Source organism: Mustela nigripes, chromosome 9 (genome assembly GCF_022355385.1).
Source record: "Mustela nigripes isolate SB6536 chromosome 9, MUSNIG.SB6536, whole genome shotgun sequence".
Lineage (NCBI taxonomy): Eukaryota > Metazoa > Chordata > Mammalia > Carnivora > Mustelidae > Mustela > Mustela nigripes.
In genome coordinates this window covers 64,003,687-64,026,861 of record NC_081565.1, presented here as the reverse complement: position 1 = coordinate 64,026,861, position 23,175 = coordinate 64,003,687, and the positions used below count along the sequence as shown (strand labels likewise).

Sequence of the window (23,175 nt, the reverse complement as noted above, 5' to 3'; positions counted from 1 at the left end):
GGGGGTTAAGCCGCTGCCTTCGGCTCAGGTCATGATCTCAGAGTCCTGGGATCAAGCCCCACATCGGGCTCTCTGCTCAGCAGGGAGCCTGCTTCCTCCTCTCTCTCTGCCTGCCTCTCTGACTGCTTGTGATCTCTGTCTGTCAAATAAATAAATAAAATCTTAAAAAAAAAAATACAGTCCTGATAAATACAGTATTGTATTTTCTCTTCCTTCTGATTTTCCTAATAATATTTTCTTTTCTCTAGCTTACTTTATTGTAAGAATATGCTATATATTACATATAATATGTAAAATATGTGTTAATCAACTGTTTATGTTGTCAGTAAGGTTTTTGGTCAGCAGGCTATCAATAGTTAAGTTTTGACTGAGCAGGCAGTGAGTAACCCTAACCACCTGTTGTTCAAGGTCAATTGTGTATATACATGTAATGTATACATAAGAAAATATGCATGTAATGTATTACATACATAAATAAAATAAATCAGTCTCTATCAAGCTTGTTAGCTATTTATCATCTATATAAATTCCTTGCCTGGAGTAGAGGATGGCTCAGTGGGGACCAGGAAGACTGCTAGTGTGTACAGGATTTCTTTGAAGGGCATTTGACATGTCCTAAAATTAGATTGTGGTGATCTAATTCAGCATATCTTTGAATCAGTTTAAGTGTCGTGTCAAACACAAGTGCCTTTTTCAGCTTAGATTTTTGGAATGTTTGGATACAAACATGGCCTTGGAGATGATCTGTAGCTTTCGGACTGGAGACAGACCACCGATTGAGAAAGCAGCAACTCTGTTGATTGGCTGAGAAGAGAGCACTGGAGACTGAAGAGTCCATAGTTTTAAGATTGTCCATTCACAAAAGGACTACTTCTTCTTCATTATTTTTTAAAAATTTTTATTTATTTGAGAGAGAGAGACAGAGACCGAGACAGAGCTAGTGAGAGAGAGCCCAAGCTGGGGGGAGGGAGAGAAGTAGACTCCCCACTGAGCAGGGAGCCCAAAGAGGGGTTCCATCCCAGGACCCTGATCATGACCTTAGGCCACCCAGGCACCCCTACAAAGGCACTCCTAACTCTGAATTTTCTCCAGCTCCTTCACTTCTCTTTGTAGGTACATAGGGTGGAGGTAGAAGAAGTCTTGGTGGGACAGCCACATAGCATGGTGAATAACACACAGCTTGTTCTAGGTTAGGAATATGCTGCTTTTGCTTTATTCCATTTCTCAGTATCCTTTTAGGCCAAACATTTGAGCCATTGTTGGTCCTCTTAGCTATAACAATGTTTTGGACCGCTGTGTTCAGGGAGTAATATACAATAACAAATATTTATTGAGCACCTATTGTGTGCTAGGTACTGTTCTGGTGCTGTGGATTTGTGGTGAACAAATTTGACAATGAATTATAGTCAACATTTGCTTACCCTAAAACCATGTACTGAGCACCCACTGTTTTTCGTGGATGGTGCTAGTCTCCAATTAGTGATGAAAACTCAAGAACAAAATTGCAAGTATAGAAAATCATGTTTTAATGAATCGTGGAGTCAAATAAATCCAGGTAGGCAATCCCAGCTTCCACCTCTTTCAAGTTGTGTGACTATGGGGAAAATCATGTAAGCCAAGAAACCTCAGTGTTCTGAGCTGTAGAAGGGACAGAGAGAGTGGAGGAATCACCTGTCTCATATCTTGTAAAATTTTATTGAGAAAACACATTTCACTAAACACCCAGCTCAATGCTGGTCCTCACTAAGAACGAATAATAGTTTCTGATTTTTAGCTCACTTCCATGGATTTGGATTATGGCATAAGTAGAAAGCCATTTTATCTATCTACTACCTATCTAATTACCAACCAACCTATCTATTATTTTAAGGGTCTAACACAATTCTTTTACTTATTTTTATTGAAGTATAATTAACATACAGTGTTATATTAGTTTCAGGTATACAACACAACGATTCAACAATTCCATACATGGCTCAGTGTTCATCCTCTGGGACGTTGGGGCCCCGTGGGGTCAGTGTCCGACTCTGACTCTTGATCTCAGCTCAGGTCTTGATCTCAGGGTCATGAGTTTTAAATGTTCTGAGATTCCACAGTGAAATACCCAGGTTTAAAGATCATGCTAAGCCCTCTTAAGAATGCAAGTATAACAGAGACAGAAAACAAACAAAGCTCGTAAGTTACTGGGCTGCATCAGAAGAACGCTGAACCAGAAGCTGAGAGCGGGCTGTCTCTCGGTGCTGACCCCGTTAACTTCTTCTGCGACTTTGGGTGCAATTTGGGACATTTCCAGGACACAGATTTTCTCACCTATAAATGAGGAAGTTAAATTATGAGTTATTGAAATGGCTTTCTGCATTAAGAGGCACAAACTTACTTTATTTACAAGATAAGTCATGGAGATGAATAGTACAGCATAGAGAATACAGTCACTAAGACTGTAGTGGTGGTGTTTGGTGACAAAGGGTGACTATGCTTTTTTTTTTTTTTTTTTTTTTTAAGGAAACACAACCACTGCATTTGTGCTGAAGGAGATGTAAAGCAAAATCGGAGCAGTGTGTCTTCACAAGCGGGTCTCGAAGCTAGCCTGGCGGCAGGAGCCAGGCTGAGATGATCGTGTGAAGGGAGTGCTTGAAAAACAGTAAGAAAAACCTCAGCATTATCTCTGAGCCATGGCCCATCCCCAGGAAGAGGTGGATTTGCTTGTCCCATGAGAATCTCAGACCCTGGAGGAGAACCTGGGTCTTGGGCCGCTTCCCCCACTGCTCTTTTGGCTACTCGTATTCCTTCATCTGAGCTGCACACCAGGATCCCCCGGGGACCTATTTAAAAAAAAAAAAAACAAAACAAAACTCAATGCCTTGGCACCAATCCAACCCCATTAAATCAGAACCTCTGAGGGAGGGGCCTGGCTTTTAATATTTTTTAAAGAAGTTCCCAGGTGGAGCGCCTGGGCGGCTCAGTCAGTTAAGCATCAGCCTTTGGCTCAGGCCATGATCCCAGGGTCCTGGGGTGGAGCCCCACATGGAAGCCCACATGGGTCTCCCTGCTCAGTGGGGAGTCTGTTTCTCCACCCGCCTCTACCCCTCCTACCCCCACCCCCATGCTGTCTCTCTTTCTCTCAAATAAATAAATAAAATCGTTAAAAAGAAAAAAACCCCAAAACAGAAGTTCCCAGGTGATTCTAAAGTGCAGCCAGGGTCCCAGACTGCTGTGCCACACCCAGCCACCGTGTCCCCAGTGCCAGCTTCCTCCTTAACTGTCTCCCATGACTACATGAGCCTTCACCTAACTCTTTGCTTTCCAGCTCCTGGCTCCTTGCTGTTTCTGAATGGCTGCAACCCTGATCTCCCCTGCTTCCTACAAGCGCGGAGTTGAATTCTTACTGTGTGCAATTACTCTGTACTGGACATTTCACTTTGTCTTGGCAGTCCCCTCTGGCTGCATCCCTGCTTCTCCCTGGTGGTGGAGGCCATAACATCCACCATTGATTGTGGGTTCCAGCTGGCTCTAGAAGTGACCATTCCGGGAGTTCAATTGTGGCTCCCCAAAAGATCTGTCATATTCGGGAATGTGACCTTGTTTGTAAAGAGTCTTTGTAGATACAATTAAGTGAAGGTTCTCCAGAGGGAATCATCCTGGGTGTCTCAAGTCCAATAAGTCTCAAGTCCCTGGGTGGGCCTCACGTCCAACAAGTGATCCTAATAAGAGACATCTAGGGAGAAGGAGGAGGCGCTGTGAAGCCAGAGGCCAAAAATGGGACCACAGAGTGAGGAATGTCCAGATCTACTGGAAGCTGGAAGAGGCAAGGAAGGATTCTCCCCATGAGTCTTTGAGGGGGAGCATTGCCCTACTGATACCTTGATTTCAGACCTCTGGCTTCCCGAAGAGGGGAGAACACATCTTGCTCATTTCAACCCACTTGGTTTGTGGTATCGGTTACGGTAGCCTGTAGACACTCCCAGAGATGCTTTCTCCATACCCTGTTTGTGTATGTGAGACTGTGTCTGTGAGAGACAACCATCCAATTCAACACGCTTCCTTTGGACTCACCAAATTTTGCTTTTTATTATTATTAAGTCCAGAAAGCTTTGGGGTGTCCACAAGACAAAGCACCTCTTTTCTTCTCTCCCTTCCAGCCTTTTTTCTATCCAGACTGAATAGCACCCACCAAGGACCACCTCAGAGTGGCCACATCCTGGCATCTTCCAATCATTTCACAGGTTTTAATTGTTCCATATCATGATTCCTTTAAAACAAACAGAATTTATGCCTGGTTGTTGCACACAGTTGCAACAGTTTCGGAGTATAGTTTTGCCTTCTCCTGCTGGTTTCCTCCACCCACCTTCCCACACCCACCTACGGTGGCCACGAATAATCAAGGGCAGTACAGTGATGATCCTCTAGCCCTTTTTCCCAGGCAGATATTCTGCAAGCGGTAACTGACTGACAGGAAACAGAAGCTCTGGGGATGCCAGGCTGGCTCAGTTGGTAGAATGTGCGACCCTTGGTCTCGGGGTTGGGAGTTTGAGCCCCATGTTGGGTGTGGAGATGACTTAAAAATAAAATCTTAAAAAGAAAGAAAGAAAAGAAACAGAATACACTTTCTGAAGCAGGCAGGGGTGGGTGCTTAGAGCCCACTGATCACTTCTCTGAGGATCTGTCTGAAGAATGTTCAGGACACAAGGAGCAAAGGTCATTTGGAAAGTTCTGAACTAAGGTAAGGCAGAATTAAGGAGATGCTCACTCTCGGGGTTATGCATACCTTGAATCTTCAGGTTGAGTGGAGAAGACCCCATCAATGGCAGAGGAGGAGGTCCCAGATCTATTTGTGGCTTCTGGGTGTTTCAGAAGGAGGAAGAAGCTGCAACACTTATTTCCGGCTACATACATCAGTCCCACTGTGCTTGAAAGCCTCCAATGTCTTCCCATTTCATCTACAGTGAAAGCCAAAGCTCTTGGTGGCCCCACACAGTCTGCTCTCCATGCTGTCCCTGACATGATTCCTCTCTGATCCCAGCTCCCGGTCACTGGCCCTAGCACTTACATGACTCCAGTCACATTGCCCTCCTGCCTTTTCCTTCAACACACCAAGTGTGCTCTACCTCAGGGCCTTTGCACTTGTTGCTCTCTCTGTGTGTGCAATGCTTTTTTCAGGGATCCAGAAGACTTGCTCCCTTATTTCCTCCAGACGTCTGCTCAGGTGCCACCAGATAAGAAAGGCCTTCCCTCACTATTTTATGGGAACAGTTCTGGCCAACCCCATCACGCATTGTACCCCTGACACCGCTTTCACTTCCTGTGTAGCACTGATTGCCAGCTGACTTCGTAGCTTCAGACAGCCAGACTGCTGCAAGTTTTGTGAGAAATGGTACAAAAACAAACCAGATGCTTTCTCCCACTGATTTCATTGAGCACTGGCTGCTGAGTGCAGGATCTGCTCTGTTGATTTTGGTTCCCATACGAAAAGCCCCAGAGGTGTCTTTTGGAAATGGGGTGTAGGGAAGCCACACACCCCTGAAAGCATTGGTTCATGTGTTTGTGAACTCTCTGTTCCAAGGTGCTAATTGTGTATCTGTAGGCTGCCTTTTTCTCCTTGGCTTCCAGGAAGTTTGGGGCCAAATTTGAGACAGAACTATAACAAAACTTTATAGGACTTGAATGTCTCAGTCTCTGGTTGGGATTTTCCAGACTTATTTACATTGTCCCAATGCTGGTTATTTGTTCCTGTTTGGTTATACTCTATTGTTTATTCTTTCTGCAATCCAAGGATGAGGCGGGAGAGAAGTTAGTGAATTATCAAGGGCACAGATGATACACACGTGTGATGAGCAGGTGGGCCTTTGGCCAGCAGGTACTGCTGGAAATGTAGCGTTACCCAGGATGGAGAGGAAAAACACGGGTAGCACAGTTAAGTCTTGAGGTCAGGGTTTTGCTCACATATCCTTAAACGTAATATAACACGAATAATGTGGACCCATAAACTTACAGAATCTCTGAGCTAGAAGAAGTTGCTGGTAAATCCAAATACTTCCTTGTAGAAATAAGGGAATTGAAGACGAAGCAATTTGCGTAAGGCCCCAAACTATTTATTGGCAGAAATGAGAAGAGAATCCTTTTCTCTCTCCTCCTGGCCCAAAGCTTTTTCCATGATACCACCCACAAAGCTGCAGTTCTTCCCATTTTGTGTATTAAATTTTTTCACTTGAGATCCTTGGAAAATATGTTAAGAGGTTATGCCTGCATATGTATAATACTTTTTCCTCCACAGACTTTCCAAACTCAATAAAGTCATGGCAGCCGAATGCCCCCTGATCATTTTCCTCAAAGCCCACCATGATTTTAATGCTCCAGCTTAGGAACAAACTCTTTCCAGCAGCCTCCCTTTGCGAACGGGCTCAGAGCTGGGAGGGGAGGTTGAAACACAGAAGGCGCTCCTCCAGCTGGTGGGAACCCATCGGGGCAACAACAGAGCTCTGGGACCTGGGGATCAGTGGTGGGTGGAGGTCAGGTGGTAGGTGGGATCATCCGAATAGGGGGTTTTTGGGGAAAGCTGCCAGCTTGGGCCAGGAAAGGAAAGATAGGGATTCCAGATGTGTCCCAAACATGTCTGGTTTCAGTCAACATTGGAGGAATCCTAAGTGTAGTTTCTCAAAAAATCATAGAACCTAAGAGGGGTTGAGGAGTAGGCTAAAAAGAGAGAAAGGGAAGACCCCTCACATTAAGTATCACAAGTGTCCAAGGAACTGAAACACAACCCTATCCAACCCAACCCAACCCAACCCAACCCAGCACAGGCTTCTTTGGCAGGCAGCATTAGTAAGGGATTAGGACCTAACTTTAAGAGGCAAGTTGTTCTGATGAATGGGTATATTTGGCTAGTTTTGGCTGAGTGGTTTTCAGTGGTGACTTCAGCCTAGTTTCCAGGTACCGTGGCTTCTTGTTTACCAGTCAGGCAGGTACAGAGCCCTGTGGATTAGGGCGGGGTCGAGTGGGGAAGGAGCCTGGGGCCCAGGAGCTGCTGCCCAGAGAGAAAACTCTGCAAACTTCTCTGTTAGAAAGGCAAGGGAACAGTGGGTCTGCTCATTCCGTGCTCCTGCATTTTGTGAGTGTGTCTCCCTAGAAAGCCAGTCTTTTTGTGCAGGGCACACTTGCACTGTACATGAGCACTTAGGGATTTCATGGCACCACAGAGACTAGGCCTGATTTTTTCTATCACACATTGCAAGATAATGGCCCCTGGCCCATGATAAATAAGCAAAATGATCCCAATGATAATCAGATAGCCGCTATTTTAAAAGCTAAGAGAGTGATCCATGTAGTTTAGAATGGTCATTTCCCTCGTGAGACACACAGCTGTGACCTTAGAGACCCTGCAGTACCATTATGAGCTTCTCCCTCGCTTTGTTTCCAAGTTTACTTAAACTGTTGCTGGATTGCAAGTGGTCTTTGTATCTCCATCCCCTACCCATGGGCTCCATGCCTGGATCAAAGGAGCTCTTGAAGTTCTGAAGCCCCCAGCTCATCATGCCAAGGCAATAAGTTGGGAATCTGGGGAAGCTTTCTAACTGTCCCTTAAAATGCTTCCCAGCTATGAGGTTGTCAGTCTTTATTCCCCCAAGCCTGGCCTGAGGACTACCTGCATTAGAATCTCTTGAGTTCTTTGTTAAAAATGTAGCTTCGTGGGCCTGACTTATACCCATTGAATCAGACTCTCTGGGACTTGGGCTCAAGAATTGGTATTTTCAATAAGTGATACTTACTCATCTTTAGTTTTTAAAAAAAATACTTTGGTATTAACCCTAAAGTAAACATGTATGTAGCTATCACCTTGGTCAAGAAATAGAACTTGATTATCAACCATGCAGATACCTCCTCATGCCCCAACAGCTCCCCAAAGGTAACTAAGATCCAGATTTTATGATGATCTCTATTTTGCTCTTTCTTAGGATTTGTGATTTCATGTTTAGGGATACCTTTAAGCATGTATCCTTAAACACTGTAGTTTAATTTTGTCTGTTTTTTTGTTTGTTTGTTTTGAGTTCTATATGAATGGAGTCATACACACTGTAGCTTGGGCAATGGATTTTTTTCCCTGCCTCGCCATTATGTTTATGAAACTCATCTGTGTTATTGCCCGTAGTTGTAGTTGTGTTATATCACACAAGCTCTAAAACATAATTTATGTATCTAGCCTACTGTCGGTGGGCACTGGGTGGTTTCCGGTTTAGGACTGTTATGAATAATGCTGCTTTCAACATTCTTTTTTTTTTTTTTCAGATTTTATTTATTTATTTGACACAGAGATCACACATAGAGAGGCAGGCAGAGAAAGAGGGAGAAACAGGCTCCCCGCTGAGCAGAGAGCCCGATGCGGGCCTCGATCCCAGGACCACAACCCGAGCCGAAGGCCGAGGCTTAACCCGCTGAGCCACCCAGGCGCCCCTACTCTCAACATTCTTGCGTATGTTTTTATTGGTTATACAGTAAGTGTGGATTGCTGGGTATGCTTATCTGTAACATTAGTAGATAATGCAAACTGCTTTACAAAGTGGTTATTGCAAGAACCTTTATCTATATCTATATATATTTTTAAAGATTTTATTTATTTACTTGAGAGACAGTGAAAGTGAGAGGGAGAGGGAGAAGCAGACTTGCCCTGAGTGAAGAGCCCAATGAAAGTCTTGATCTCAGGACCCTGAGATCGTGACCTGAGCCAAAGGCAGACACTTAACCCACTGAGCCACCCAGGCACCCCAAGAAACTTTATATTTTTGCAGAGTGGAAGGTGGAAACAACCACAGTGAGCTTTATATGTAATTCATTGTTATTTCCTTCCCCCAGTTTATAGAGGTACTGGAGGGATTTGTTTTCAACCGGAGTTTTGTTGGTTTAATTCCCCCTTTGTTGCAACTTTCTGATCTGTCTAGAAATGAAAATGGATATACACAAGAACCTGCTATGTGCCAGGCATAGTGTTAGGTTCTAGGAACACAATGGTGAACAAAATAGGGAAGAGCTCAAGCTTTGAGAAGCTTTAAGTCTAGTGGGGAAGTGACATAAACCAGAGAAGATAGGAGAAAATACATAATTACAAACTTTGAGACAGTCTGCACGGAAAGAACCAGTGCCGGGAGAGTAGGAAAGGCTGGGGATGGGATGTACCATGTAGGCTTGTGGGTATGGGGAGGGAGTGGGAGAGAGCCTGGCTTGAAAGTGGCAGTTAGCTCAGAGCTGAGTAAATCTCATGAAGAGTCAGTGAAGGACATTCCAGCAGATAAGATGTTCTCTTGTGTGGGCTCTGAGAAAAACAGGAGGTTGGCCTGTAAGGAATTGGAAGGGAGACATAATGGAGCGTGGTGGAGGGTATGTGAGATGAGCCCGGCAAGGTGGGCAGGCCCCTGGCATGGCGTGTCAATGTGGCTCAGCCTGCTGCCCCGTTGAAACGTTGGCTCTGGCTACTACACAGAGAATAGCTTGTCAGAGGCCAGGCATGGAAGCAGGCAGGCAGGCCAGTCAGGAGGCTACTGCAGAGACTGGGCCAGAGATGATGTCCAGCTGGACTCAGATGTTGCCAGGAGGCTTGGAAAGATGTGGATGAATTTAAGAAACATGTTGGAGTTGGAATGGAGAAGTCTGGTAATGGATCATCTCTGAGAAGAGAGGGACAAGGGTAAAGAATATAATTCCCAGGTTCCTGGCCTTAGTACCTGCACGAGAGGAATTGTCCTTGATTAAGAATGGGGACATCTTTTTCATGGACATCAGATTCCTGTTATAGTGCTCGAGACCTACTCTATCCCCATCCTCCTGACATTTTTCTATACTCAGTCTCAAAATAAAAGAGATCTAGTTTTGGTTAACCAACTTTCTTTCACCTTCTTCCATCATTATTTCTTATTGACTGAGTAATTATTGTATGCTCGTTGTGTCCAGAGTTTCTCAGTCATGGTTTTCATGTGTGAATTAGTCAATGGGTTTTGTGTATAAGTCAACCTTCAGATTTAAAATAAGGGTAGGCTTCCCTGACAGGGAAACCAGATCTAGACCTGGTTCTTGGAACAAAAGCAATTGCTTAAAAATTACCTTTTTTTTTTTTTTTTTTAAGGGGACTAGTTAAGAAACATGGAAAACTTATGTTAAAACCTAATTAAAAAAAATAAAAAAAAGGTCTGAACGGAGAGATGTAAAAGAAATGACAGAAAAAAAACCAAACAACTCAAACTCTTCACTAATGAATTGGACTACACAACATTTTCCATTCAAATTTTTTTCTTAAAAGAATTTTAGCTATTTTGAGGCCATTTGAAGTGGGCCTCCTGTATTAAAACATAAGATATATTTAATTTCTTTAAGATGAGCTCCTTTGAACATAGAGATATCAGAAGTGTTTTTAGGGTAGAGTTTGTGAGGAAATTCTGAACTTTTCAGACTGGCCTATCTAGTGTATTTAAAAAATTTGGTTCAGGTTCCTTAGCTGGACCATCAGAGTCGTCCTTGGGACCCTGGAGTCTTAGCTGGTCATTTGGAAGCACTGGAGAAGAGAGAAAAATATGAACGGATTGTGTAGCCATCTACCTGCGGCTCATTGCATGTAACCATGAAGAGGTCAGATTTACTTAATGGCGAACAACAGAACCCACTCAGCTAGTTTCAGGAGAGTTAGGGCAGAATTTCCAGGAAGACCAGGGAGCTAAGCTTGGGTACTATATAGGAACAAGCAACCAGAAGAAGCACCAATCCCACAAGGAGACTTTTTAGCAGAAACCTCACAGCCCCCACTGCCAGCTAACCAGACCACGTTGCTGGGACCACAGAGAAGCCCTTGGCCTCTAGGAGAACAGACACCTCCATATCTCCGTGCTTGCTGCAGATCCCATGTCCCTCACTCCGTGCCGCTTCCATCGCTCTTTGCTGCTTTCCAAGCCTCTCATGGATGCATCTGTATGGTATAATCTAGAACGCTTGCTTACGCCCAGAAGAATGCAGACAATAATCCGTTCCAACTGGAGAGCAAGTGCTTCTTAAGGGAGTCTGGGAAGGACGGATCTCCCTCTTTTGGCCTCTCCAGATCAAGAGTGTATACCAGACAGTGTTGGAGGTGATGTTTGAAATAATATGCAGTATCTGCCACAGACGACGAACAAAATCACCAAAAGAAACGATCTTCTCAAATCGCTGGTCTCCTTCTCCCAGCACCAATTCCACTCAGAAGATAACATTTACCTGGGTCTTGCCTCCATTTCCCAAACATGTCCTTGCAGGCGTTCCCTCTGTCAGCATGAGCTCTGTGCCACTCTGACAGAGCACGTGGGGACACGTCCATGTGTAACCAGGAGACTCAGACAACCTGACCCCTACTTTCCGTGAAAGGCCCCTGGACACCAAACAGTCGAGCAGGTTTTGTTTTTTTTTTTCGTCCATGGCCTTTCTCCTCCCTGACTTCTGTTAGGTATTTCAATTTAGGCCAGATCATGGACCAGAGGGTATTTCTCATTTTTGGAGTGTAGTTCTAGAGTTTACTCTAAGATAATATAAAATGTTAGGTGTAATGGATATATTTCCGGTGATGCTACTATAATTTTGAAAGTCAAGCTTTCCCCATTCACTGCAACTTCCCCAATTATGTTTCAAATAATTAAATTTTAAAGAAAAAGGGATAACCTAAAATGTGGATAGTGGCCACAATGCTCACTGTCTTGTTTCGTGGTATCATGGTGGAGACAAAGGGGTTTTAAAAACTTCTTGGGACTTTCTGTTTTCCAGTTCGGCAGGTAAGGAGCTTGGGACCACCACTCTGTCCTCACAGCAGGTAAGAACGTGAACACATGGAAAAAAATCAACAACTCTTCTTTTTCTTTTTTCCCCCAAAGATTTTATTTGTCAGAAAGAGAGCACAATGGGATGCCTGGGTGCCTCGGTCAGTTAAGTGTCTGTCTTGATTTCAGGGTCCTGGGATTGAGTCCTGCATCAGGCTCCTTGCTAAAGGGGAGCCTGCTTCTCCCTCTGTCTGTTGCTCTCCCTGATTGTGCACTCTCTCTCTCTCTGACAAACAAACAAATAAAAAAGAAGGTGACATTAAAAAAAAAAGAAAGAAAGAAAGAAGAAAGAGAGCACTAGCAAGGGGAACTACAGGAAGAGAAGTGAGGACACAGGGTGAACCACTGCCCCAGGTGAACAGAAGAGGTCACGGCTCATAGGCACAGAGCCTAGCAGAAGCTGTGTAAGAACCAGTGCCACATGGGAGAACAGCAAACATGACTGATACATGGTGGGAAGCTCAGTGTAGACAAGTCTGAGTTCAAAACTCCCCAGGGAGACCCTTCACACGTTTGTGAGATCTACCCATGTGAGCTTGACTATGTCCTCACAGTAAACATGAAATATCCGGGGTGGGGGTGGCGGGGAATTCCCTTATCTAGCAGGGGAGGAGAGAAGGAACCATTTTGAAATGCGCCAGGGCCCTTAGCTCTTCTAAACAAGGCCTGCTGTCAGGACAGACTACTTTACCAGAGCCTAACCTGGGAAAGGAAATACCCAACTCCAGCCCACTTGAGCCACCCTGTCTTACTTAAGAAGAAAAAAAAATGAGCAACACGTGAAGTTCAGAGTCCAGGGGCATCTCCATGTACAGTCCAGTCCTCACCCCATATCTCACTACCGACTTACTAAAGGCCTATTTATAGCAGTCCCTTGTACCCAGTACCTCACATCCGGCTATCAGGAATAAATTATAAGGCATACGAAAAGGTTAAAAAAAAAAACAAATTGAAGAAATGGCGCAAGCATCAGTACCAGACGTGGCAGGGATATTGGAATTCTCCAGCTGGGAACTTAAAACAATTATTCTGAGGGCTCTAATGAATGAAGTAGACAGCATGTAAGAACAGAGGAAGCAGAGAGATGGAAATCCTTAGAAACAATAACAACAACAAAAACAAGTCAGAGATCAAAAACACTGTGACAGAAATAAAAAATTCTTGGATCCAAGATGGTGGTTGCAGTCCCAGACCCTTGTGTTGAAGACCCCAGTGCTGCCGCTGTGGGTGTGGTGATTTAGAGCAGTGCTAGCATCCCCCCCCCCCCACCGTCTGATAGGAAGAGAACAGCACTATGTGGACAAGGATTGATTTCAACTGGAGTCCAAGCAAGAAAGATCCTGATGGCTAAAAATGTAAATACTCCCATGACTTCCTCAAGGATGAGTTTGATGTCTGGTTTGACAATATCATCATATACCCCAATACTGCCCCAGAAATTGCATTCTCTGAAGCAGATGGGACAATAGTAAATGTCTAATTGATGACTTCAAGCTTTTGAACCAGGAATCTGATCATGTTTATTGGCTCATCTCATGGCTCTGGGCCTGGGCCCTTGGTTAGCAGTCGAAATCCTGGATCTGATTTAGAAGCATGAAGAAGGGGGTGCCTGCATGGCCCAGACGATTAAGAGGCTGCCTTCGGCTCAGGTCATGACCCCAGGGTCCTGGGATCAAGTCCCATACTGGGATCCCTGCTCAGCGGGGAGTCTGCTCCTCCCTCTCCCTCTGCTGCTCCCACTGCTTGTGCTCTTTTGCTCTCTCTGTCAAATAAATAAATAAAATCTTAAAAAAAAAAAAAGCAGAATGAAGAAGGGTAAGACCAGTGAAGATCCAAGCTTGAGACAGAAAAGAGAGTCCTTTGGTAGCTTTGATACTTACTTCCTAGGTCTTATTCGTGGTTCAGCTTCTAATAAGACCTGAGCTCTAACACGCCCCCTCCCACCCTAACCCAGTTTCCCTGAAGAGTTACAGCAGGCACTGATGCAAAAACCAGATTTGTTGCTGGGTTTCACATCGGGGTGCCCATGGAGGAAGCAGATAGGACTGGGCCCATCAAAAACAATAAAGTGACTTATAGCCTCTCCTTGCTTAGGGGAGTGGAGAATTCTGGAGATGGGTGGTAGTTGAAAGTTAATAGAGAACCTTTTTGGCTTTGGGAAATAAACTGCTGATAAAAGCAGTTCTTGTTTTGTTTTGTTTTTTTTTTTTTTTTAAGATTTTATTTATTTATTTGGCAGAGAAAGAGGCAGGTGAAATGGCAGTTAGAGAGAGAGGGAGAAGCAGACTCCCACCGAGCAGGTAGCCCTATGTGGGGCTTGATCCCAGACCCCAAGATCATGACCTGAGCTAAAGGCAGATGCTCAACAGACTGAGCCACTCAGGTGCCACAAAAAGCTGCTTACCAGTTTAAAAAAAAAAAAAAAAAAAGGTATTGGAGGAGGAAGAGGAAGAAGAGAATCTTTAGCAAATTATTAATAAAATTGTGGCTCTCTGGTATGTATTTGGTGTGTTCTCTCCCTAATAAAAGTCATAGAAATAAGCCAGGGAGAACTTAGGAAAGCCAACATATCATATATTTTTGTTGAAGAAAGTCATTTATTTATTCACTACCTTTTAGAATGTGTTTAATTTTAAAGTCTGCATTTTTTTTCTTTTTCTTTTTCTTTTTTTAAAAAATATTTTATTTATTTTATTTGACAGAGAGAGAGATCACAAGTAGGCAGAGAGGCAGGCAGAGACAGAGGGGCAAGCAGGCTCCCTGCTGAGCAGACGGCCCGATGTGGGGCTCGATCCCAGGACACTGAGATCATGACCCAAGCCGAAGGCAGCGGCTTAATCCACTGAGCCACCCAGGCGCCCCTTAAAGTCTGCATTTTTAAGAAGGGCTTTCATATTGGTGCAAAGGAGGAAAACGTCAACTCTTCTAAAAACCTATTCCAGCAGAAACTCTGCATTTCCACACCATTTTTAGAAAAGCAGATGTGCTTAATCTGCCACAAATGATTCTTCATAAGCCATTCCTGGCTCCTCTGGTCTGATTTTTCGTTTTAGAATCCAGCAGAAAATGGAATCAAAGTTCACAAGGTGGTTCTTTGGACCCCAGGTCCAAGGTGCTCTTAGGCTGGCTCAGGTAGATGAGGGGTGTTGAGCCCCCCATGTCAGCAAAGGAGCCAGGCTCTCTAGAGGTAACATAGGGGATCTGGGGTATACCTGGGGCTCCTTCCCTCATGTAGCATTGCTCCTGAGAGTGCCGGCATCTTCTCAGGAATGTCCTACCTTCTCCTGGGCTTGGCCTCTCTCTCTCTCAACCTCTCCTACTTCTACTGGTGTCTCCTTGCTCCTCTTTTCTTTCTTTATTTTTTTTTTTTTTAAATTTTTTATTTTTATAAACATATATTTTTATCCCCAGGGGTACAGGTCTGTGAATCACCAGGTTTACACACTTCCCAGCCCTCACCAAATCACATACCCTCCCCAATGTCCATAATCCCACCCCCTTCTCCCAAACCCCCTCCCCCCGGCTGGCCCTTCTCCATTCTACTCATGTTGTTTTCTTCCTCAATACGTGGCTTCTTTATAACTTCAGTGTGCTCATGGCCTCTGGTGGCTTCTCCTGTATTTCATGTGTTTCCTCTTTCTGCATTCAGCTTGGGTCCTCTCTTTTCTCAAGTAAAGTTTGCGAGAGTGAGGGTGCCCATTGGCCTAGCTCATTCTCACCTCCGTCTGATCTTGTGGGTGGCTTGGGAGCGGGCCCATGATTGAACACATGGTTCCTAGGTCTTTGGAGAGAGTGGGGCCCGTGTGAGCCTTGGACTCTGGGATTCCTGAACTCACTATTGCTTTTAAGCTGAATCCATAACATTCCCCTGGATCCATCTTTGTGATAGAAAGAAAAACCAGAGAGCAAGCACTATTTTCCCAACCTAGTTGAAAAGGAAGCAAATGGTAAGGTAGAAATATTGATTGCCTTATTCTTGATTCCTGGAGAATTTGGGATAAAATCAGTCTCTTTATTTTACTGGGCTTCAGTCTAGTTCCAAGAATTCACTCTCTTCCATGTTCATCAGGTCAAACTCAAAGTGTAAGTCTGTTGACTTTCTCCTGGGAGCCACAAGTCCTCTGCTGGAAGGGGCTGGAACACTTCCCCCTCCACGTGTCACCTTGGCACTTTCCTATTGTGTTGACCCAGCTGAGGACACTGCATTGGAAACTCCCTGAGATTGGGCTGGGGGAATCTTGACCTACGAGTGTCTGCAAAGGGAGAGTATGGCGGGTACCTCATATCATTTAGGTTTTAGGTATCTTCATCTGTCTGTGGCTCACTCCTGAGACACGCAGTCACTTGATGATGTTTCTTCTTCTTTGTGAGCATTTGCTTTCCCCAGTGTCTCCTAACCTTGTCCTGTCCTTTTGTTTCTGTCAAAGTCCCCTCTGCCAACCTGTAGTTGTTTCATTGAGGGAGCAATGAGCCTGCTACGTTCAGCCCAGCAGGGAGAACCTGTTATGGGGTATATGACGGGACAGGGAGGAACTTTTGTGAGGCATGCATGAGCTTTCATCTCTGCTTACCTCCTGAGCTTCTCCCCTACATTCCCATCTCCTGCTCCCCCTGAACTACTTGTGTTACTGGCTACCTGCCGTGTCACTTGCTCCTGAGTTCCGTCTGGGACAGGTTCTCATTCTATTTGCCTTTTTCACTCTTTGCTGTTGCTTCTTCCAAGCAGCCTGTCCTGATTCCTCTCTTTCCGGAACAGGCCTGAATTCTCTGCCAGCAACAGCCATGTGCTCCTGAGGCATCCAGTACATTTCCTCTTTGCTGTCATTGACGCTCATTCCCTGGAGCGAGGACTCCTGGAGTGCTGTATCCCCAGTGTTTGGTGCGTGGAAAATGCTTAGTAACCCTTGAGAATGGTGGAGGGTTTGAGTGGAATCTTCTCGTTCACTCTGGATTTGGGGTGATATTATGCATTCCGGTAGGAAACACTTGTGGTGCTTCTTTAGTAACAATAGCCAGAATTTCTAGAACGACATGTTATATCCTCAGTGCCCCATTAAGTGCTAGCATGTATCACAGGTTCTTATCTCTGTCACTCTTTTCAACCAGTGAGGTAAACACTATTTTTAACTCCATTCTACAGACTGGGAGATCTGGGCTTGGAGGGGGAAAGGAAAGGCCCAGACCACCCAGCAGGTGGAACCTGACCCCAACCCTCTCTGCACGCTCTGACTTCTGCTGCCATCAGGCCCTGGGGCTCCTCCAATCAGCTTAGGGGTTAGGGACCTACAAGAGACTTGAGATGAAGCTCTTGGTGTCTTGGAAGTCCCTTTGCTTTCCATACCTTGAAAGTGTCTTCAGCTTACACAAACAAGTAAGCAAACAAACAAACAAAAACAGCAGGGTATCCTGCCAACTGAGGTGTGGTATTTTTTTAAAAAGTTGTAATTCTTATTAATTTCTTATTCCCCTCCTCTGTTTTTGGTTGCCTTTTGTTGCCTCTTTATGCAAATAATACCAGAGTGCATTTTTCTTTCTCAGGGATTCAGATGAATTAGGAATACATGGAGAAAACTGGGAAAAGCCTTTCACCACTGACTTCTCCTCACTGGGATTCCATTTCCTTTTTCGGAGATAACCATTGTTAACAGTGTGGAGTGGGTCCCTCAAATCCCTTTCCTGTGCATTCGCACACATAGGTGTGGCCATGGGGTAAAGCTCTCTTTCCATAGAAGGGGCATGATGCTCTGCACGTGGTTTTGTCACTTGAATTTTTTTTTCCTGCTGGACGTTGTATGTTGGAGATCAATCTCACTGTATTTAAGAGCTCATAGTACTTACATCTTTTGACTCTTCCCTTAATGATGGAAATGTGGGGGGTTCCCAGAAAGATGGCAAATCACAGCTTGCTTCTTCTCTGCAAAAGTGTTTATTTATTTTGCTTTAAAAATGCTCAAGAAGAATGCTCGTTTCTTATTGGGCTTTACTGCTCCTTTCACACACTCATACAATTAGTGCCACTCACACTTTCTAGAATGTGGAATGTAGTCCACTTTGTTTTGGTAAAATTAGTGACTGACAATGTCTTCCCCCAGCCTTTCCCCTCCCGGCTGAGAGAGGCCCAGTCTATTGTGCTCCTGGAAGTCACACAGGATGTTGTTACACTTGGCTACCCAGTGGCACAAAGGTCTCCTAAATTAGGCCCAGCACTAGCTGAGTCCGTGTTTGCTTTTCAGATACCGACCATTGACTGGCACAGGGTTGCTACCTGCACAATCAGGGCTTCCAGGTGTGTGTGTGTAGATGTGTGGTGTGTATGTGTGGTGCGTGTAGTGTGTGTGTATGTGTGGGGTCTGTGGTATATGTGTACATGTGGTATGTGGGTAGGTGTACACGTGGTATGTATGGTATGTATATGGTCTGTGTAGTGTGTGTGGTATGTATGTGTGGTGTGTGAAGTGAGTAGTATATATGTGTGTGGTGTGTATGTACATGTGCTGTGTATAGTGTGTATATGTGTGTGTGGTATGTGTGTGATGTGTATGTGTGGTGTCTGTGTGTCTGGTATGTGTGTGTGGTGTGTATGTGCATAGCAAGTGTGTGCTGTGTGTGTGTGTGTGGTGTGAATGTGTAACATGTGTAGTGTATGTGTATGGTGTGTATGTGTGGTATGTATGTATGGTGCATGTGTGGTGTATGTAGCACGTGTATGTGTAGTGTGTGTATGTAGAGCGGTGTGTGGGGTGTGTATGTGTAATGCATGTGTGTGGTGTGTATGTGTGGTGTGTGCCGTGTGTAGTATATATGTGTGTGGTGTGTATAGTGTGTGTGCATGTGTGTGGTGTGTATGTGTAGTGTGTGTGGTATGTGTATGTGCGGTGTATGTGCTGTGTGTGGTGTGTGTATATGTGTGTGTGTGGTGTTTCTGTGTGGTGTGTGTGCGTGGACGTGGACAGCAGCCCCTCCTCCGCAGGGGCACACTCCTGTGAGGGTCTGGCTCCAGGGGAAGGAGGTTACACAGGAGTCAAGCAATAGAGGGACATTGCTCCAGACCCACTCCATTTCGTCACTCTTTGAACAATTATTTCCAAGTCAAGAAGTTAATGAATAAGTATTTCCCATTCTGTATAGCATGTTCTGTAAGGAAACTTGCACTGTGTAACGAATCTGCAGGATCTCCTTGTGAGAAAAGCTTGAGAAAAATATCTTGCTAAGAGGTACCACTATGGAGAAAACACTAGGTAACACATAGCTTGCAAATGAATTTTGGGGTTTAATTTCATGCAAATCCCTGACTTGGACATTTGGTTTCAAAGGCCTGTTGGCTGCACTGTTTTCTGTGATCAGAGAGACACACACCGTTGATGTAACAGCCCGATGTTGATCTTTTTTCTTAATTTGGTTCAGAGTTACAATTTTCTCTTCCATTAGCACCTAGAATTTTCCATTAGAAAATTTCCTTTCCACTGGTGTCCGGAGATGTCCAGACGCTTGTTCCATTAATATTTAGTGTCTGGAAACCACAGCTGAGTCCATGTGCTGCCTCAAGGCCGTTATTTAAAGCTGGCTCACCGCCTTGGGCTCTTAGGATTCTACCTCTGAGATTAGATCCACTATGACACCAGAGCGATCGACCTTTTCATTGAAAAGCTATTGAGAATTGGACTTGGGAATTATAGTCACACAATTTTTAAACTTTCCTCTCTCCCTCCTAACTTCAGGATACTGTTTCTTTTCCCCAAGTGTCCAAGTATTTCAAATTTTATGTATTGCTGCTTTTTCATTTCTTTAAACAATTTTTTTCATATTACATAAGGAATTCACCTCATTGTTTTTTAAAAATTGTAGAAACACATAATATAGAAAGTGAAAACCCCCCTCTCTCTCAGAGATGAGTTTGTTGTTCTTGGGTCTCATGTACTTTGGTTTCACTTTTCTCAGACAATGAAATTTGAAAATAACCCCTAAAAAATACAGAGGTGAATTCACGTATTGATTTAAATATTCATGACCCATACTGCAAGTTTCTAGGGCGTGACTAGTTTCTGAGACAATTATCAAGAGGAAAAAAATAGTATACTGAGGTTAATTTCAGGGACCTTTCAGTAAGTACATAAGGTTTCTTTTATCCTTTGATTGAGGAAATCTGAATTCTTTATTCTATTTCCCTTTGGGGCTGGTAACTGAATGACAATGGACAGCAGAAATCAGATGGAGGTGGAAGGAGCAGTATCAGCTTTTAGTCCTCAAAACACAGGGCTCCTGGGAATCGCTTTAAAGGCAGCTTCTTGGGGGCGGCTCCGTAGGACAGGACCCTGGCCGCAGAGTTCCGCCTCTTGTGTGGAGGGTCTCTGCTGGACCCTAGGGCCTCAGGTAGACACGCAGAGCTGACCGGGCCTTGGCTCTGCCTCCGGAGCTGACTCCCCACCTGCAAGCAGACGGGCCTATCTACCGACTCCCTGCTCCTGTCACCCAGCTTGCAAGCCAGAGCTTCTGGGCCAGGGCCTCCAGGGGCCTCTGGGGGATGAGAAGGCTTCTCTCCTGGAGGGTCCCAGGAGCAGGGCGGGACAAGGCCCCTAGAGGTATGGTCTGGTTTATCAGCAGAGTCAAAAACAAGCAACTTCACCACTGAGGACCTGATAGCAATCTCTGATTCCTCCAGCTTGGCTGTGGGGCTGAGCGGGTAGCTCTTTCCTCCCAGAGCGCCTGCATTTTTTGAGGATGGAGTGAATGTTTGTGTTTTCATGAGGCCATGCGAAAGGAATGTGAATATTAGAAAAGAGCCCTATTTGTTAAAATGATAATTGCTTGAATGCTCTGGAGCCGTCCATATTCGCTCTTCTATGGTCTCATGAAAGCCCAAGGAATAGGGCAATGTCTGACCCTGTTGACTTGGACTTGCCAAGGCCCTTCCAGATGATAGAAATCTGCTGTCATTTCAGTTATAATTTTCACTAATGACTTGGATTTCCCTTTGGCCACCAAATATTTCAAAGTAACTGGTTTTTTTTTTTTTTTCACAGCATCCAAGAGCTGGCTAGCCCCATGGCAGTTGCTCAGGCTAACAACGCGGGGTGAGCGTGTGAATAAAATAATAAACGAGTGTATAAACATGCATAATTTATTTGAATCAATATTCATGCCTGATTACACCGTGGGCCGTTTCAGATGTTTGAAAGTCAGGCCTGGCCGGCCCGGCAGACACCCCCTGCAGTAATTCCCTCAGGAAGTGAGCTCACCTCCCCTCCTGGAAGAGCATTTATAAAATGCTTGTGTTCCTCCTGGTGCCAACTCTGCAGGGTTGGGGTCAACTACGAGTTTCAATTACTCCTTCAAACTACTGAGCGAGTCCTTGGGAACAAGCTTGCCTTCTTGGGCCTTTAAATTGGCTTCCTATCTTGCAGATAAAGTGTGGTGCCGGGGCCTTCCCACCAGGGAAAGGGGAAGAACAGCAGACTGAGTGGGCTTGGCCTCTTGTCGTGCTCTCTCTGGACCAAGCGAGGAGGGATCGGTGCTCTGGTTTAGGGGGATGCTCAGTGGATTCACACATCTGCTTGTTTTGGCTTTAGTCATCTGAAGGTGTCAGGCTCCATTAACAGAGATTTCCATGTTGAACAGCATCATGGGCCTGTGGTCAAGTGTCAAGTCAGGACAGATCAAATCAGACAGACCTGGTGTGAATCTTGCCTCTACGTCTTACCAGCTGTGTGGTTGGGGGCTACTTACTTCACCTCTCTGTGCCTTTGACTTCCTGCCTGTAAGGTGAGGATGATGGGAGGGCCTTCCCCAGCATATTGAAAGAGTTGAGAAGAAGGCTGGACTTGTAAAAGGATGAGTGGGGAAACTACCAGAATCAGTGAAATCCTGGCTCTGTGAGGCTCTGTGTGCGGACACACTATGTGAAGTGCCCTGAGAGGAGGAGGCGAGCCCCTCGTATTTATCTGCACCTGGTTCAGAAGTTTAACACCAGCTAGTGTGTTCTTTACGCCCTGGTCATTTCCTGGCCAAATATTTTTTACATTCCTTCTATGGCACATCAGGGGTAGTAGACAAGCTCTCGTTTTTCATCAGGTCCTAGATTGGCCCCGGGCGAGGCACCCAGACACCCGGAGGCTTACATTCTATCCCCTTCCTGGGTCATCCCAGCAACCCATGTCTTCCCCCTCTTGCAATAATACAGCAAAAACACCTCTGGTAGGCCTAGAGGTCCTAGAGACCATAAAAAGAGACCATAAAAAATGGGACCATTCTGTGTGTGTGCGTGTGTGCGTGTGTGCGTGCCTGCGTGTGTGTGTGTGTGTGTTGGGTGAGTTTTTGAGCTGCAACTTGAGGAAGATTAAAGGGGCTGTTTCTTTGTTCTCTTACTTCCCCCTTCTCTTTCTTTTCAGTGTGGGTGGCGAGGTAAGACTCTCAGGAGGCCTGACTGGGGCTCTGAGGAGCAGAGCAGAGAGCGGACAATGTAGGCAGGCTCTTCCCTCACTTTGTCCCTGCCCGGAACCGGTTCTGAGGGGGGGACCTCCATCAAGATGCTGGAGGGAGTGCCCCGCCTGAGAGAGGTTCCATAACCTGGAGACATGGCCACCGGCGCAGATCCTGTCAGATCAGAGGTGCGGTGGCAGTTACGTGGAGAAGGGAAGCAGCAAAGTGGTAGTGGAGGGTGGCAGAAGCAGACACAGGCCTGGAGGGAGGACAAGAACGAGAAGCCAGGAGGTAGAGAAGTCATGAGGTGCAGATATGGGGCGGGGGAAATAGAGAGTAGAAAGTAGAAGCAGGGACTCTGGAGCCAAGTATGGTGACAAGTGGCTTTGAGAGTCCCTCTGGACCATTAGATCCACTGTGAATGGGGATGGGCAGGAACAGGATTTCATTTCTCACTGAGGTTTGATTAGATGGATGTGTTTTTGTAAACTCCCCCTGTTTAAATCACAGCTTCTCCAGCTGCCATCTGTGCATCTCTGGAGGTCCACAGACCCGGTCTCTGCGGTCTGCAAGGCTTCTGAGAATAAGCCTGGCTTAGAGGCAAATTGAAATAATTAATATATTCACATTCAGGATCATTTCAACTTACACGAATACTGTAGCCACTGGCTGCGTGTGCCTACTGAGCACTTGAAATACAGCTAATAGAAACTGAGCTGTGCTCTAAATGTAAAACAGATTTCGGAGTCTTAGTAAGAAAAAAATATATAAAATATCCCATTGGTAAGTTTTTGTACTTATTATCTCCTTGAAATGATAACCTTTTGGTTATATTGAATTAAGTAAAATATATTATGAAAATTAATTCTGTCCATCTCTTTTCGTTTTCTTAATGTGGCTACTAGAAAATTAAAAAAATTATATGCAGTATGTGGCTTGT

At 45.0% G+C, this 23,175-nt stretch overlaps 1 long non-coding RNA gene across 2 annotated transcripts in view; it reads left to right on the top strand.

Moving 5' to 3' along the window:
• The window catches only part of LOC132024753 (uncharacterized), a 51,883-nt gene extending 30,964 nt beyond the window's left edge, over positions 1–20,919 (top strand). The window contains exons 2-6 of one of the 2 annotated variants that reach the window (XR_009406298.1): positions 2,503–2,641; positions 8,281–8,464; positions 11,767–11,812; positions 16,576–16,698; positions 20,840–20,919. This is a non-coding gene — a long non-coding RNA (uncharacterized LOC132024753). The remainder of the gene's footprint in view (positions 1–2,502; positions 2,642–8,280; positions 8,465–11,766; positions 11,813–16,575; positions 16,699–20,839) is intronic. The other variant, XR_009406297.1, reaches the window with a different exon arrangement.
• Positions 20,920–23,175: the final 2,256 nt, after the last annotated feature.